The 19215-nt window shown below is 39.6% G+C and overlaps 1 protein-coding gene and 2 long non-coding RNA genes across 10 annotated transcripts in view; 2 read left to right on the plus strand and 1 right to left on the minus strand.

The window, feature by feature from the left end:
• LOC117939176 overlaps nt 1–8607 on the minus strand; it is a 26113-nt gene extending 17506 nt beyond the window's left edge. The window contains exon 1 of the long non-coding RNA XR_004655531.1: nt 8533–8607. This is a non-coding gene — a long non-coding RNA (uncharacterized LOC117939176). The remainder of the gene's footprint in view (nt 1–8532) is intronic.
• LOC117939147 (dystrophin-like) overlaps nt 1–19215 on the plus strand; it is a 359537-nt gene that overhangs the window by 19939 nt on the left and 320383 nt on the right. The gene's annotated exons all lie outside the window — the stretch shown is intronic.
• LOC117939181 overlaps nt 8513–19215 on the plus strand; it is a 13384-nt gene continuing 2681 nt past the window's right edge. The window contains exon 1 of the long non-coding RNA XR_004655536.1: nt 8513–8650. This is a non-coding gene — a long non-coding RNA (uncharacterized LOC117939181). The remainder of the gene's footprint in view (nt 8651–19215) is intronic.

A 19215-nucleotide genomic window follows, 5' to 3' on the forward strand; every position in this document is an offset into this window, starting at 1 on the left:
GTCCAATTATGACATTGATACAGAGGAGTGATTTAACGTTGTCAGATGATCCTTGAGGTGTACAATAATTGCAGTATGACTCATTTTGCTGCTGCAACACTGTAATTTCCCATTTTATTGGGATCATTATCTATCTATCTATCTATCTATCTATCTATCTATCTATCTATCTATCTATCTAATCAGGAAAGTATTGCTGTGCAGTTGGCTTGACTTAAAGGTGTCACACAGGTTAATTGCTTGCTCACCAGGGGAAGCTGGGCTGGCATTTTAGAGGGAAAGTGCTATTAACAAGTAAACAAAACCTGCAATTGAATTACCCGTAGGATTATTTTACCCAGGGCAGGGTTGTAAAAGTCTTCAATAAATTAACAAACAGAAGAATTGGATTAGTTTAAAGGTTGTGTCACATGGGGCAGCTGTATGATTCCAACAGGCTTGGAGTTTATTTGCTGTATCAGCTTGGGAACATTTGAGAGTGATCTGAACTCCCCTGGCTTGTTAGGATAATCAAACAGCAGCAGAGTAGATTACTGAGGCCTTATACTGTAACTACACTAATATCTCCCTTTATTTCTTTCTCCATGCCATACACAACCACAAACTCACAGCATGGAGACCTCAAAGGTACAAAGGATACACACACTGGATTAACAAGGTAGTAATTACAATATACAATAAACCAGGGTGCACAGATGAGATTTGTGTATCTGCAAAGACTCAAACATGTGTATTTTGTGTGTCTTTGTGTGTGTGTTTTCTTTTGAGCAGTGCTCATTTAGCTAATGACTCCGCCCTCTGCAGGATCGGTCTCTGTGGGAAACATGCATACATTTATCGCTGTTGGCAGTGCAACAATACAGATGCCATAGCAACTGTAGCTGGGATACAATACAGTAGGCGCAGAGGTCCTTGGCAACCCAGGCTCTTCCTCAAGAACTCCCTGTGAGCCTGAAGGCAGCTGGAGCTGACACACGGCTACAGTGGTAAATGCACACCCTGTGTGTGTTTGTGTGTGTGTGTGTGTGTGTGTGTGTTTGAGAGCTACAGAGGAGAGTATTAGATTCCTGCTCCCTGTATCTGCCCCCACTGTTGAGGCGTAGTAGCTAACAAACTCAGTTTAGGGCTTTTATGATTGAAATTGCAGCTGAACGTTTGCCTACAGCATCTTTTTGTTTGTACAGAGAAGTGACTGAGAAGAAAAGCTTGTGACGCAGGATCAGTGTCAGTGGGAACAACTATACTCATAGAAAGTGGACAAGACTAAAAATGATGACTAAATTGCGAGGACAAGCAAAGTGTTACTTTTGTGTAATGGTTCTTGACAATTCCTGGGATCAGCACATGTATTTAATAGTTGGCATTTTATTTCATGCCACAATTATATCTTCTAACACAAAATCCAGTAGTTGGTCTGCTTTGAGCTCACACCTCAAGCGCTGTATTAAAGTTCACCTTTGAAATGGACCCGACCCTCCTTTTCAGGTGATCCTTGTCTGTTTATTTATCCATACCGGAGTTCAATGGACTGCTTTCACACCAAGCTAAATAAACTGAACCAGATGGGAAACCACACTAGGATCCATTTGACGTAACTTATCTATCTAGTAATGTAGAGGTCCACTGCAAGAAGCTAAGCCAGCTATCATATCTAATATTAAGCTCTATGTAAAAAGCAACGGAAGAGAGAAGCCCTTTTCCACAGGCCAAAAACATTCAGCTACACCCACTAGCATTTGGCTTTTGTCTGCAATGGGAAGGGTTGCAATCAATATGTACCCCCGCATGTATGAACAAATGTTGATGGAAAAGGGGTATTACTGGCGGGCTGGGAGTTTCTGGTGAACTTGGTAAAGCAGTTGCCGTAGAGATACAGTAAAGGTCAAAGGTCAAACAATCAAAGTTTACAATCGGGGCCAAACGGAAAACGTGCGTGTGACGTGCTGCAATAGAAAACTGGAAGCGAGATAGTCCTATATGTGACGTGCTACAACAGAAAACAGGAAGTAAGTCACCTATATGTGACGTGCTACAATGGAAAACAGGAAGTGAGTCACCTGTACGTGATGTGCTACAACAGAAAACAGGAAGTAAGTCACCTATATGTGACGTGCTACAATGGAAAGCTTGGCAAGCAGTAGCAACAGTAAGCTGGGCAGAACTCCATATGTTTAAATATTTTTGTAATCCCAAAGTAAAAAGTATTGCCCAAGGAAAAAAGGAAAATTTTGGCCACTAACTGGAATTGTTGTTAAAACATGTTATGTTTTAGTTTATGTTTGGTGATCAAAGGGCTAGGAGACCACCTAATTTCGAGCTTCTAAAATGAATTGCCTAACAGGATCATATATTTAGCCAGTTAGCATTTTTGGTTTGAATTCTATGAAACATCATGGTATAACCTGGTCTCCCCTGTTAATTGTCGTAGCTAACACCCATGATTGTAAACCATGATTTTAGTATCGAGTAATTGTCGACTCTATTACTCCATCTCTTAACAAACTCCAGGCAAACTCTCTGGTCCATGACCGGGCTTCTCAGGTGCAGCGAGCAAATGACTCGGCACAAGCAGCAGAAGCTTTCTGAGAATATAGTTCCCAGTTAGTATACAGTTGGAAGATGGCTGTGTCTCATGTGACCTTGTTATGTGTTATTTTTTGGGAGCAGTAGCTAGTTGGAACCAGTTACCTGCAGGATCTTTGCTAGGCTAAGCTAATGCTGGGGGCGTCAGACAGAAATACAGCCCACACGGAGATGAGAAGGGTATGTATCCACTTGTCTAACGGGTAACGGTGAATAAGCTAAAGTCCCAATAAGTCGGCATGTTCCTTTCAGAAAAAGAGATTAATAGCCAACGTTTGGTATGCATGCACACATAGGCACCAATACAGTGCACATACACACATAGGTGCTTGTATTACAGTAACACACACATGCGCCCGCCCCCCCCAACACACACACACACACTTATTCACATTCCTATACGTGCACCCAAGAGAGCAGTCTCCTTAATGGCCTAGCTCTCAAGTCCCCAACTGCAATAAGTGAATTTTAATTAAGAGAATATTGAGAATTGTAATAAATTATTTTAATGACCTGCAAATGGATTTGCTTCTCTGTGGAGAGAGGGAAAAAGGGAAGACACACACCAGTGGTTTCACCAGGGGATGGAGGAAAAGTCTGTATTGCTAATGTCAGAGCCAACTTACGCAAATCAGCTTGTTTCTTTTTAGTAACGACTGTTAGTTAGTGTTATATGGTAATTGACAGAACCGCCATTCCAAATAATTTATTAATGCTTTGATTTAAAATGTTTTGATTCTAAATAATCTTTTTTTTTTATAGTTCCTTGTGATACTTGTGCAACTTATATTCTTTTTTTTCTTTCTTTTTTCTTGTTTCATGCAACTTAATTTGCCCTCTTTGCATATAATGTGTAGTAAATAATTAGTATACTTAAGTCTTTAGCTAATGTACATGTGTACTGTATGGGTATGTGTGAGCACACAACAGTGTGTGTGTGTGTGTGTGTGTGTGTGTGTATGTGTGTGTGTGTGTGTGTGTGTGTGTGTATGTGTGCGCGCGTGTGTGTGCCAGCTAAACTAGGCAGCAGATTGCTGGTATTTTCAGCCAGCTGGTCCGGCTGTGTTCCTATCTGTCACCCCCGCCAAAGCACAGACACACACATACACTCTCACACACGCTCACACACATCGGGAGGTCGTCGTCAGACCAATTAAAACCCCATAAAGAGATTCCCCAGCCAATGAGCGAGCAGGAACCCTATGATTCTCTGCACTGGCTGACAAATGACTGGCTACACTTAATGACTCTCATGATCACTGTAAATAAAGGCATATGTTTTCTCGCTGAGGAAGTGCCAATTTGAGGGTTGTGTCATGTACACAGACTTGCTCAGCTGTTGGGGAAATGCATTGTATTGTAGGATTTTGTTTTGCTCTTACATGTTTGGCAAGCATGAAGTTGGCAAAGGCAAGCACGCCCAGAATAGAGTTATGATATTCCCAAGTCCGCTGAGGGATAACGAGAGTACAGTCAGGGAAAACACTTCAAACCAGCTGCAACTACAGCGCTGCAACACTAAACTGGAATACAAAAGACCTTAATCATTACTGAACACACGGTAACCAGAATTTGGTATTTGAAGCATCTCACCAGGAAAGATACATACACACATGGCCATGAACACAGTAGACCCTTATCAAAAACAGCAGAACACAGGATCCACAGCGTCCTTGGAGAAATGTTGGGCTCAGTGCTTCGCTCCAGGGCAGTCATGGTTAGGCACAGCAGATGAAAAACCAGACGCTCTCCAGTCCCCAGATCACAGCTTGAATACAACGTCCAGGCAACCCCAGAGATCAGTCCAGCTGCCCTTTGATTATTGGTAATCCTCTCCACTTCCGGGACTGACCTGTCCCTTGGAGGATGTTAAACCAAATTCTCCACTTTTTAAGCCTGGGTCTTGTTCCCCATCAGCCAATTGCTTCACTGTGGAGCTACAGGATACTGTACTGTGCACTGATTATGAGTTAGAGCCTTGCAATCTTTATGTAATGAAGCAATTAATGTTTTTATGGTCAGAAATCATCCGTACATTCAAACATGACGGAAATATGCAAGGACATCTGAGACCAAAATTACTATGTACATATGACAGATATGATACGATAAAAAATGATTTTTTTACTGAAAGACCCAATGTCCTTCATCATATGTATTTTGGGGTATTTCTGCCTTTTGAGTAGCGATCATCACAAATTAGCTAACACCTTACATCTAAAATGTGAATATCAATTGACTGATGTTGGTTATGTTGCTAAACCCCCCACCCGAACATTACTATAGTACACCTACAGTTGCAAGAAAAAGTATGTGAACACCTTGGGATTACATGGAGTTTTGCATGAATTGGTCGTAAAATGTGCTCTGAACTTCATCTAAGTCACAAGAATAGAAAACCACAGTCTTCTGAAAATACTGCTACACAAACATTAGATGTTGCCGTGGTTTAATTGAACATAACACGTAAACATTCACAGTGCAGGGAGGAAAAAGTATGTGAACCCCTAGCCTAATGACCTCTCCAAGAGCTAATTGGAGCCAGAAGTCAGCCATTCTTGACTCCAATCAGTGTGATGGTGTTGGATGTGTTGCTGACAGCTGTCCTGCCCTTTAATAACACACACCTCTTTTGTGTTTACTGGTTTCAAGAAGCACTGTCTGATGTGAACCATGCCTCGCAGAAAAGAGCTTTCAGAAGACCAGCGATCAAGAATTGTTGACTTGCATGAACCTGGAAAGGGTTAAAACAGTATCTCCAAAACCTTGATGTCCATGTGTCCACGGTAAGACAGCCTGTCTACAAATGGAGAAAGTTTAGGACTGCTGCTAATCTACCTACGCGTTGTCTTCCTGTACAAAGGACTGCAAGAGCACAGCGCAGAATGCTTCATGAGGTAAATAGGAATCCTAGATTGTCAGCTAAAGACCTACAGAAAGAAAAAGTTTTTTTTGTTGACCCATCTACAATAAGGAAAATATTAAACAAGTATGGAGTACATGGGAGGACACCACGGAGGAAGCCATCGCTGTCCCAAAAAATATTGCAGCACGTTTGAAGTTTGCAAAAGAGCACCTGGATGGTCAACACCACTGCCGGCAAAACATATTGTGGAAAGATGAAACCAAAATTTAGTTGTTTGGGAAGAACACTATGTGTGGTGAAAAAAGGCGCAGCACACCAACATCCCAACCTCATCCCCACTGTAAAACATGCGGAGGGAGCATCTTGGTTTGGGGCTGCTTCGGGGCCTGGAAGGATTGTTGTCATTGATGGGGAAAATGAATTCCGGAGTTTATCAAAACATTTAGCAGGAAACCGCTCGGCCATCTGTCCGCCAACTGAAGCTCCGCAGAGGATGGGTGATGCAACAGGACAATAACCCTAAGCATGCAAGTAATTCAACAAATAAATGGCTTCAACAGCTCAGAATACGACTTCTGGAGTGGCCCGGTCAGAGTCCTGACCTCAACCCGATTGAAATGCTTTGGCATGACCTTAAGAGAGGGATTCACACCAGACATCCCAAAAATATTACTACACTGAAACAGTTTTGGGAAAAGGAGTGGTCCAAAATGACTCAAGACCGTTGTGCAGGTCTGATCTGCAACTACAGTAAACGTTTGGTTGAGGTTATCGCTGCCAAATGAGGGTCAACCAGTTAAGTCCAAAGGTTCACGTACTTTTTTCCTCATTGAACTGTGAACGTTTACATGTTTTGTTCAGTAAAACCATGGCAACATCTAATGTTTGTGTAGTAGTATTTTCAGCAGACTGGTTTTCTATTTTTGTGGATTAAATTAAGTTCAGAGCCATTTAGTGACCAATTTGTGCAAAACTCCATGTAATCCCAAGGTTGTTTTTTTTTTTTCAAAGTTTTACATCAGCAGCGGACTGGTTTGACTGTGCAAACACACCCTCCTCCATTCATTCAACCACCTTCTTCCAGAGGTTGCAGTTGCAACGTTTGTGCATATCCCAAAACCTGGTGATCTCAAAGTATTTCATAATGTTTAGAAGTTCTTTTGTGCATAAATCTACTGCAGCCTTGCAAACTGTTGGATAGCAATGCACAGAGCTGACCGTAAACAGGCAAGAGGTTGTAAATTGGCCATCAACTGTGGTAGAAATCCAGAATAACACCGGCATATCCCACATGTCTTAACCTTATGTTGTCTTCCCATTGAAATTGAAAACCAACACTATTTTTGAGGCTTTTTTTCTCAATGTTTATAACTTTTTTTACGTTTCTGTCCCATTTTTGTCACGTTTTTGACGTTTTCAACACTACGTAACACTAACTTAATAACTTCAGTTTTACAGTTATTTTTGGGATTTATGGTCAATAAACCTCAGTTATAGGAAATTAAACCAAATTTTCGAGTTAGAAAAGCAGAAATTAGGAATTATTCAGACTAAAACTAAAGGAACGTATTTTGATGGATAATCACAGACTGGAATGTGTCAACTTTGAATCAATGCTATTTTGGAAACACTTACTTTTTTTCTTTTTTCAAAACGCTATAAAATTGAATAAGACGCCCCAAAATGAATGAAAGTAGAGATTTTTACTTACCAAAGAGCGTTGTTTGGAATCAATCATGTTATTTTGGGTAGTAAAAAGAAAAATGACATAGGAAAACTGGTCAATTTGACCCGAGGACAACATGAGGGTTAACAGGAAAATGCCGAATTCGGAAAAAAGCTTCATTCGGAATATCGAAAGAGAATGTCTTGTTTAAATGACCTGTATCATATTGTCATATTGTGAATAATAGTGGAATGTTGGTGTGCATGTAAACGTACTGACTCTGTGTGCTAAGTTATCATCCTGCCCTGACTCTTTCTAAATACAAAATACAAGTTTTGTGTTGGCTGGGTCAAATTTGACCCGTTTTCCGTTGATTTATTTATTTTTTGGGTACAAAAAGTGGGCCCTCGAAATAAGAAATGAAAATGTCAACATTAAAAACATCAATAAAAGCATCCACAACAATGAAAAAGTGTCAAAAATGTCATACTGGAGAGATGGAGAAACAAATATAAATGTTGAGGGGGCTGTTGTTATTTCTTTAGACAACATGTAATAATTTTATAATTTGCATCAATTCAATTCAATTTACTTATCAGTATATAATAGTAGTATCAGTACATAACATGAGTTAGCTTGAGACACTTTACAGATAGAGTAGGTCTAGACCACACTAATATATACACAGTAAGCATTTAGTGTGACAGTGGCGAGGAAAAACTCCATTTTGGGAAGAAACCTTGGACAGACCCAGGCTCTTGCTAGGCGGTGTCTGACTGGGCAGGTTGGGGGGTTGATGGCAATAACAATAACAACCGTGATTATATTTATCATTTAGTATACTTGGCAAAATAAAAATGGTGAAATTGACCAAGTTTGACAAATGTAGCAACAGTAGCAACAGTACCTAAGGGCTTTTAGTTGACAATCAATTCTCATTATGTCACTCTCCATCAAAACACCTAGCCTGGGAACCAGACAAATCTGCAAGCTAATTTTTGATTTGCTTTGGCAGATCCCCTCCCGTTCAAACAGATTTCCACCAGACATGCCCTGCTCAGGCCAATCACACCGGTCTATCTATGCGGCGTATTTGAGATGACAACTTGCAGAGCCGTATGCATAGCCCAAGCAAAAAAAATCAAATCAATAGAAATGTATGCCTGTTTATGGTCAGACACATTTAGCCACAACATACATAGTCATTAATAATCGTACAAAGAAGAAATAAATACTGGATAGCACAGTAAGTTAAGTAAGACATTTTTAATAAACAACCAAGATGGCTGCAGTTTATATGGAACTTTATTATAGTAGCCTATTACTTTCAAATTCTGATGGTAAAAACAGTAACCCTTGTTTACCGACATCAATACATCCCCATCACAGCTTGTCTTAAGTTTAATCTGTCTGTCACTTAGCGCTACGTCACATGTTTCATTCTTCTGATTGGCTGTAGGTCTATCCAATTGCGTCCAGAGGCATTTTGGTCATACAGCCATTGATAACGCCCATTGGAAATCAAAAAATGACTGGTTAGTAGTAGTAGTTGCAGTTTATTTGAACACGTAAACATTAAAATGAAAATATTACATACAGACACTCATGCATACATACTGTATATAAAATTAAAATGACAGATATATAAGATCATGTACTTCTCAGCACAAGCTTCCAAAATGATTGAAAGTCATTCAAACAAAACATTCACATGTTCAAATAGGAGTAGGAAGAAGTTCAAGAACAACTTATCAGATCCGACCCCCTTTCTCTACTTTTATCCTTTATGTAAATACAAAATGTCATACCTCACTTATTTACACATCATAGACACAGATGCATTTACACTGGTTTTGTTTCTTCTCTACCCTTTCTTCTTCTTTCTATACAACCTATCTATAGCAAATTAAATAATATCAAATCCATACTAGACTTAGTAAATAGATATATTAGTATAAAGATGCGCAGAAACCATACAGTCATGATACAATAGTAGCACTTTAAATCTTGGACTAACTTGCATTTGCGATTTGGTCTAGCAATGCAATGCTGCAAAATAGCCCAGCAGCTCTGCATAGACATAACTGATGACACTATTTGGAGTTTAAATAAGATAATTTTAGATCATTAATATTGGTAAGGAAAATTCAAGAGCACCTTAACATGCACCTTGCACATTTTTGTTTCCCCATCCAGTACATATTCAAATATTTGTTCTTTTTACTTTGTTCAAATTATTATTTCATGTATATTGTATGTATGTATATTTTCCCAAGTATTTCATTTATATTTATATTCTGTGCTTTGTGACTGATTTTGCTGCTGTAACACCAGAATTTCCCATTTTTCTTGGGATCAATAAACATCTATCTATCTATCTATCTATCTATCTATCTATCTATCTATCTAACAATGTCCATATCCACATGTACACCAATGGTTGTAAATTCTTAGTTTTGGTGATGTAACACAATTCAATTTTCTTTAGAGTACTAATTTGTAACAAGTAGACTGTTACAAGTACAGATAGAGTAGGTCTAGACCACACTCTATGATGTATAAGGACCCAACAGTTCTAGTCTAATGCAGTCTACTCATGTAGCAAATATAACATTTGTTCAAAGTCCAACTTGCTGCTGCTGTCTTGGTTGCCTGTAAACAACAATATGCATTCTTTACTGAAGTTGTGAGTCGGTCCTTTTTATAATTAGCCTTCCTCTGAATTTCTGACACTACATCTTATCTCTCACTTCAGCAGATCTGCCAGCTTTATTTTTGAGTAGGACTTTAGTGAAGAAGTACTCCACTACTCGCCGCACAGAACAGAATATTCAGCAGCAAGTCAATCAAACAAGAAATAGATACTTTAACAACAGTTAGTCTAGTAGAATTCACTGTAAAAGAATACATTTGTCTTCACCTTCATCCTGAAAGGCTTGAATTACAGTGGGAGAGGAAAGATGTCTGCTACCTGCACACTACTTTCATTTCAGCTTTTGTCTGTTGTTACGCTATTATGTTTGTCTGTCTTTTGTTTTCTTCTCTGTCTTCAGGCTGTTTTTGAAAATATGAAATTGGCATTTATCGGTAAAGTTAAATTATGCTGGCTCTCCCTTTTTAAACCTCTGGATTGTTTCATTAAAGTGATATCTGTCTTAGAAACACAGATGATTTATTATGTCACAAATATCCCCAGACTTAGGGTTACAGTTTTGCTCAAATGGTGTTTGGTCATGAACCCTCATGTTGCCCATGGGACAAATTTGACCCGTTTTCAGTTTATTGATTTATTTGTCACAAAAATTGGCCGTCAAAATATCCCAAAACTTTTGTAAAAACATTTAAAAAAGCATTCACAGCATTGAAAAACGGACAGAAATGTTATAAAAAGTGACAACAATGTTAAAAAAAAGTGACCAAAATGATTTTTTTCTGGTTGACAAGGGTTAATAAAAGGGGGTTGTGATTCAGTTTATCAGCCAAGGAAAGTTCTGAGGAAAACACTTTCTGCTGGTGGAATTATTACAATGTGAAGCTGAAGGAGTCCACAGTGTTGACTGGGTAGTCACACAGGGTGATGGGGGTGATGGGGGCGAGTGGGGCCGCATTCTTCCTAAAATCCACAACCATCTCCCCTGTCTTTAGAGTGTCTGGCTCTAAGTTGTTCTGCTGCACCGGGTCACCAGATGGTCCACCCAGACTCATCCTCACCAGCGATGAGATCTACGAGGGTGGTGTCATCCTCAACCTTCAGGGGCTTGACGGACTGGTGACTGTAGGTACAGCTGTTGGTTGCCACAATTGCCACAATTGGGAGCTGGAGTCATCGTCGCTCCTTTCAATTAGCTACTCTGAAGCACTGACGTCTTACTTCCAGTTTTTTAATTCCACCAGTTTTGCACTGCTGTGTCCCTGGGGGGATATTAAAATGTAACCTCTTTCTTTCTAGATATCTCTTATTCTCTCTACAGTATGTCTCTTTCTATTTAATTAAAACACAGTTTGGGGGCTGAAATACTAAATATTTCTAGTGAGAGCCAATCCAGCAGTCTAACTTAACTATTAATCTGATAAAGTAGCAGGGGTGAAAGAAATACTCAATTTAGTGACTTAAGTGAAGGAGATGAGTGCTTCCGTTAGCAGTAAAGGTCATTATTTCCAAATTATTTAAAGTTGCCAAACAATATTTTTATATTGCCAATGGATCAAATAACTATGAGTAATATGAAAGGGGTTGTTTGTAGTGAGGAACCCATATTTATCAACTGACTCTGTCATTCCTCTAAGCTCCGCTGAGTGTATTAACACCTTTCAGTTCATTGGTTTTGTTTTTCACTTTAACATGTTGGCTTACCCCCACCACTCTCCAATCCAGAGTCCAATACAAAGGCAGACAAAAAACAATAAAGTTCACATAAACCCGCCCAGTAAGTAGCATGTTCCTGCAACAGAGGAAGTTCCAGTTTACGGACTACATTTTGACATTTGTGAGTTTGGGGAGGGTCCTAGAATACATTCTAGAGCCTAGAATAAATTCCTGTGCAGGGCCTATAGAGAATGCCTGTGTACAGGGTCCAGACATCACAGAGTTCGGTCTAGACCTGCTCTTTAATGAAAAGCGCTGTGAGATAACTGTTGTTGTGATTTGGCGCTATATAAATAAAATGGAATTGAATTGATTTATACTACACCCTTGAAGCTTATTACTGGACTATTGTCAGTTCCAATCAGCTGGAAACATCTGGGCAGTAACAGTATAAAAATAGCCACTGTGTCAACGATAACCTTGACCAAAAGATTCCGTGTCCCCAGGGGCTCAGCACACGGGCCAGTCCAAAAGAACTGTGGTTACACTCCTCCAGGTGTTAATGTGTGGATGTAATCTTTCTCTCGGTGACTGCTGTAAACACAAGTTTACAGCAGTCAACTTATCACAAGTGGGAGTCATTCTAACTTCGGCTACAATGTTTTTGTTGATGTCAACTCACCGGGGACAATCACTGTCACGAACAGTCCGCTGTGCTCAGACCAGTCGGTGCATTACCCTGTCAGTACCATTTAATGTTAAATAGATAAGGCTGCACTCGACAGAACTAGTTTTATATGACGGATCGCTTTATTCCCATTGCAGACAAATGGCTTCAGCGTCCTGGCCTTCATCACGGTCCGTGAATAATGGCCGCTCCTCGGACGCATTAACACTCCTTCCGCTGTTATCACCTTAAGAAGAATACTTGATAAGCCTAATGCAAATGTATTCATTCAATATTCATCCAGTGTTAAATGTGTAGTGTTTGTATGCAACATGAGTAGGCAGGAAAAGATGCACAATAAAAAAAAAAAGTACATCTAAATTTATACCCCAAAACTATTTGGTATGAGGCACACATGAGCCCTGCAGTCCCATGTCGAGGTGTCCTTGGGCAACCCCGGGTTGCCTCCAATGCAGCGCCCTCGGAGTGTGTGTGTGAGAGTTTATCTGATGAGCAGGTGGCACCTTGTACGGCAGCCTCGGGCACAGTGCATGAATGCGTGGGAATGTTTCCTGTACTATGTAAAAGCACTTTGAGTAGTCGTTAAGACTAGAAATGCGCTATGTAAATACAGTCCATTTCCATAGACTGGACAAATGTATTACATTGCCACTGTAATGTTTTACCCTGCAACATTAGATTTATTTATATCAGTAGGATGTTTGATCGGACCTCCATTCCTCTGTTTTTGGATTTTTTTTGGGGGGGGTTTATTGATAGATCAAGACATTATGACTTGATTCTGATTCTGACTCACATGCCTCATAATGCACAATATGACTAAAGAAGGAAGCCTTAACTTTTGAACTTTTTAAACAAAAGGATTTTTAAAGTCTAGTCCTCAAAGAAAATGAATATTGATTCCAAAATCAAAACAAAGAAAACTAATAAAGAAATGCCTCGAAAAGCCTTGTTCTGTGTCAGGGTTCTTAATGGTCCCTTTTCTATTTCCTCTTGTTAATACTACCAAATGAAAAAAAGAAATGAGACTGCCGTACTGTGTTAATTATAAGAATCTTGCAGTGCAATTTAAAACAATGATTAAAGGACAAATAGACCTAGGGGGTAGTAACACATGGGTACCAAGTCAACCGTTCTCTGGGAGACACAAACACACACGCACACACACACACACTCACATTTTATATACTTTATTTGATTCCACATTATGAGTAGTTCATTAGGAATCAAATTTCCTGAATGATCCAGCAGATTAAAACTGATTAGCACATGTTTTATGAATATACAATGCTAAGGTTAGAGGAAACATCACCTTTACCAAATAAACATGCTGAGATTGAACAGTACTTTCTCAATCTGTTTGGCCCCTGTTTTAGACAGACCACCAATGCAAAGTCTACAGATCGCCAACCTGTGGACATGATCTAGACTACCAAACACTAGCACAAGGAGCTTGTATTTGTACCCAAGGTTCTCAATGGGAGATAACAATGACTTATATTTTAGAACAGTAAGAGTCCTCCATGAACAAGCCAAATGCACATGACATCTCAAAGAGTTTAACTGTTTTGCCATTCCAATGTTAATATTTGATGCATTAGCGATTCTTTAAAAAAAGTGTTTGCACGTGAGTTAAACCATTCAGAATTTCCAGTAGTGTATATTTTTTGGGGGGCATTTTTAGGCCTTTGACAGGACAGCTGAGGACATGAAAGGTGAGAGAGAGGGGGGGAATGACATGCAGCATCAGGCCGCAAGTCGGAGTCGAACACCGGCCCATTGCATCGAGGAGTAAATCTCTATATGTGGGCGCATGCTGTAGCAACTGAGCTATCCGGGCGCCGGTGTGTCATCAGCCACGAAGACACACGCACACGTGGTCCTCATTTAGTTCATTGATTGGTCATGTGTCTAAAGATCACCATAGATACTCCATTACTCCCTAAAATATGTTAATAAAATGACCATGTCTGTCTCGTAAATGTGTTATAATGACTGATCACTGTCACCGCTAACATCTGTGACAAATACATTGTGTTTCCAATAAAAAAAACACTGTTTCTCCAGTTAAACACTTTTAATGTGGAGTAGCAGCAGTAGGCAATGTCATGTTACCGTAGAAATAAAGTCCTCCAAGCCATTCGGCCATATAGGTTGTTTATTCCTACCCTCTTATATAACCAAAAGGAGCGTTTCACAAATGAAAGTGGTGGCAGGAAATACAACCCACAGGAGGGTTTTCTGTCCACAAACCTAAGGGTCATGGATTTTAAAACATTGCTAGCAACATTGTTAAAGCCTTAACATTGTTTAGGCATAAAAACTACTTTGTTAGGTTTGGCTAAAATCATCAAAAAGACATATTAGAGCTGCAATGATTAATCAAATAGTTGTCAACTATTAAATGAATGGCCAACTATTTTGATGATGGAATAATTGTTTTGGGTCTTTTTTTTTCTTTTTCTTTTTTTTTTTAGATGTTCTGATTCCAGCTTCTAATTGTAAATAGTTTCTAGATTATTCACTGCTCTATCACAGTCAAATGAATATCTTTGAATTGTGGACAAAACAAGACATTTGAGGATGTCATCTTGAAATATGGAAAACACAACAACAAACCAATTAAAGAGAAAATAATTGACAGATATATCAACAATGAAAATAATGTTAAGGTAGTTGCTGCCATAGTACATTGGTTACGTTACTTCACCCAGGAAGTGAAGTTCTGTTTGTTCTATGAAGTAAAAAATAAAGCATGTCGTTTACTTTTTCAAATTGTCTTTCCAAAGGGACACAAAACCTGGTTCCTGGGTGAATGTCCTGTGTTTGTTTGCTCCATCCACCACCCATACCTGCCTCTTTACTAGTACTAGTTTGGCACTCCTACACTTTGTCACATTACTTCCTGCTCCCGTCATAATTACTGCTGCCATAACTTTGGAAATTATAGAGTGTGGTCTGGACCACTATGAACATAAAAATGGGTCAAAATTGCTGCTTGAAGGGGAGGACATACTATATACGAGAAGAGGAGACATATGAAGAAATGGAAGAGATTGAAAGAGTGAAGAATTTGCTACTTTATACTATAGATTTAACATTCAACCTTTTTACCCATTGATCATAGTATAATAATAATAATGGATACTTTATTAATCCCACAAGGGGAAGTTACAGTTTACACTCTGTTTTTACACACAGGCCTGAACTACACACACACACACATGCACTAAATGGAGAGATGTCGAAGAGGGGGGGCTGCCCATGGAAAGGCACCCTGAGCAGTTGGGGCTCAAGAGCACCTTGGCAGTACCCAGGAAGTGAACTGGCACGTCTCCAGCTACCAGTCCACCACCATACATCGGTCCGTATGGGGACTTGAACCAGCGAACCTCCGGAGCCCAACCCAACCCCCTACTGACTACTGCCACCCCCAAATGCCTATTTGCTACAAAGTATTATTTTAAATGTTGGTTTTAGTATTGAACAACTAAAAGTAACTTTTCAATGACACACAAACACGCTTTCCTCTTTGTTTGCACTTCCCCTGGATGGGAAAGTTGGATGTGCTCAATATGCTCTCAGCCCTTTAGCCAATTACCCGAGCAGCAGATGACCCAGGAAATGAGCTAATATCATATTCATGAGAAGAAAAATACACTTTGCAGAGCTGAGCGAGATCAAGACACCCCAGTGCGGATCCTCACGCTCGATAATTGTCCCTCATTTAAATTTGATCTCATCTAGATATTCCGAAATCAAACTCCGTTTTGTAAAATTTTCCTGTTGGGTTTGATGAATCTTTCAGAGCGCTTAAAGCTGCAGGGCTTCTTGCAGAGGCAGTCTGACATTGTTCAAACTCAGCAGACAACAGTAAATGCATTAATCAGGAATTTTGTGAGGGAGGGACAGCTTATATTTGCTTATAACAGCTTATATTTGGCCAGCTGTAAATTTGGTTTCCAACTTTCAATAAGATGAAGGGCTCGACTTAAAATGAGATGTTCAGGGGCGCCCTGGTAGCTCACCTGGTTTAGAATGGGCCCCATGTACTAAGGCTCAGTCCTTACCGCAGCGGCCCGGTTTTAATTCCGACCTGCAGCCCTTTGCTGCATGTCATCCCCCTCTCTCTCCCACGTTCCTGTCTTCAGCTGTCCTATCCAATAAAAGCCAAAAATAATACGAATCTGAGACCATCTTTTGAAAACATGTACACCCACTCTCACAGTATGATTGTGAAGGAGAAACCAAATCTAACTGGCCGATTCTTAAAACCATTAGCGGTGTAAGCCTGTGTGATTATTCACAAAATAACACACTTAATCATCTAATGTAATCATCTATAATGATTATATAATGGAAATGCTAAGAAATTAATAGCATCCATAATGACACCAAGCCTAGCTACCTAACAGCTAGCTAAGCATTCAGCTAACCAAAGTGATTAGAGGGATACTGGAAATAATGACACGTTTCTGTAAAATGTATGCATCATCAGTCAAGCTGATGGGCTGCATTTAAAATGATTTCATTCTGAAATGTGTATAGCTAATCTTGTCCAAAAGGGGCCCGTAAGGCTGATTGATGATGCATTACAGTAACTTGGTTTAAAAAAAAGAAACTATGGGAGAAAAACCCTTTCACTTTTTGTACTGTTCCTACTTTTGTACATTTGTCCTATACACTAACTCTTGCCAAAGCCAGTATGTAGGTCATCACATCATTAGGTTGGCTCGTCATTGTGTCCTTGCTCTGCAGTGATGATCCTGATCCTGGTCCTGTTATTAATTTTTTCACTAATTGCTGTAAAGCCTAATTTTTAACCATTAAAGGTCCAGTGTGTAACTTTAATGTTGTTCATTATCAAAATCTGTATTGCCCTTCACAAACTTGTCCTTTTTCAATGAATATTGACCACCACCATCAATTTCAAGTATTCCTATTGGCTTGGAATTTTACATTTGCGCTTGCATGAACTGGGGTAGACATTCCATAGTCATGCACCATCTTGAAATGCGTTAGCTGGTAAGGGACATCCAGGACACACTGCTCCGCCTGTCGTGTTTTCCCTGTCACATGATAAACTCACAGGTGCTGCTAATGCTGCTAATGCTGCTAATGGGTGTCGTAGCTAAGTTGGAAGAGGAAACATGGAAAACCACACGTTATCTTAACCCCCCGTGATGTCTTCGTGTCAAAATTGAAAATCAACACAAATTGTTGATGCTTTATATCAATGTTAAACTTTTTCTTACAATTATGTTCATTTTTCAACACTTATGATATTGTTTTTCAATGTGTGTCACTTGTTTTTGACGTTTTCAACACAACATAACAAAAACTTTTTAACTTTTTACAGTTATTTTTGAAATTTATGGTCAATAAACTACATTTATAGGAAGTTATACCTAATGTTTGAGTTAGAAAAGCAGAAATTAAGAATTATTTAGACTAAAATTAAAAGAATGGATGTTGATGGATAATCCCAGACTGGAATATGTCAACTTTTACTTAATACTATTTCAAAAACACTTCAATTTGTTTTTCAAATGCTATAAAATTGAATAAGACAACCCAAAATGAATGAAAGTAGAGATTTGTACTTGAAAAAGAGCGTTGTGTGGAATCAATCATGTTATCTTTGGTAATTAAAAAGTACATTGATCTAGAAAAAGGGTCAATTTGACCCGAGGACAACATGAGGGTTGATACATTCTGTGACGGATTGGGACAAAAAAATCTCGGGGGAGAGATAAATGTTGGGAAATAAGAGGCTGCTGCGGCCTACCGTGCAGGTTAGTTTAACCGCCTCATGTACATAGTAAAAATCTAAGTTTCAGAAACAGGAGTCCTCTTCTTCGTCCCAAAAAAGATATTGAAAAAAGCAAAAGGCCAGCTTTTTGAAGCGTGCAGGCTACCGTAGCTGTAATAATTTACGTAATTTAAACTACGTGGTGCGAGAGAGTTGAATATACAAATATACGATCTCAACGCTAGATGGGAGGAACTCCTACACATTGGACATTTAATGGCAAAACCCAAAGAGATGGCAAAAGATGTAAGAAATAAATCCTATTGTCAGCTCGCCTGTGGTAATTAGTGATCAGGCAGTGGAATGTTTACAGCCGCATGGATATTTAGTGGCTGTGTTAGACGAAACAATGATGTCGACGGGGTGTGTAAGAAAGCCAACCAGTGCTTGTGTTTCTTTTAGTAGCTTTTTTGTGGTTGATTTTTTTTTGGGGGGGGGGGGGGGGGGGGGGGGGGGGGGCAGTTTGGGCCTTTAGAAGGACAGCTGAAGATGTGAAAGGGGAGAGAGAGGGGGAATGACATGCAGCCGAGGGCCGCAGGTTGGAGTTGAACCTGCGGCCGCTGCGGCAAGGACTGTTTTTTTGTACGTGGGGCACGCGCTCCAACAGGTGATCTATCCAGGCACCCCAATTGATTATTGTGACCGGTTAAAATCTTTAACTGTTGTTTTATTCAATCACTTCTTACTTTTACCTTAGTATATGGTTTACTGAACCAAAAAGACAAAAAATGACTTTGGGGATAGTGAAAGTGTACGGGAAAATTACAGACACTACTCTGACTGATCTCTCCAATTTATTTAAAGCAAGGGTTATTAAGAAGGCAGAGTCAACAACCGTGCCCTCCATACTGCCTATAGGTCCAGCCTTCCTAGTCGCAGGACTAACACATTTACAAACTCATTTATCACTGCTGCCATACGTGCACCGGATGGTTAATCCTTATGTTATTGTTGTTGCTGTTGTCTTTTGTAATGATTGTATGTTTTGGAGAAAATAACCCTTTAAAGAAACCTGATGTCATACCGCTATCACATGGGTTGTCTCAGGTTGGGCTTGATAGTTTGTCTGCATTACATTCTAGACGTGTGAAGTTTGGAAAGAAAAGAGAGAGCATCCAATGATAGACAGTGTTAAGTTACATGGGAAACTACAGCACCATTACACAGCATTGACAGTGTACTGAACTCTGTAGAAACACCTCAAACAGAGGAGAGGGTGTAAGAGAGAGAGAGAGAGAGAGAGAGAGAGAGAGAGAGAGAGAGAGAGAGAGAGAGAGAGAGAGAGAGAGAGAGA

Source organism: Etheostoma cragini, chromosome 24, assembly GCF_013103735.1.
Source record: "Etheostoma cragini isolate CJK2018 chromosome 24, CSU_Ecrag_1.0, whole genome shotgun sequence".
NCBI classification, from domain to species: Eukaryota; Metazoa; Chordata; class Actinopteri; order Perciformes; family Percidae; genus Etheostoma; species Etheostoma cragini.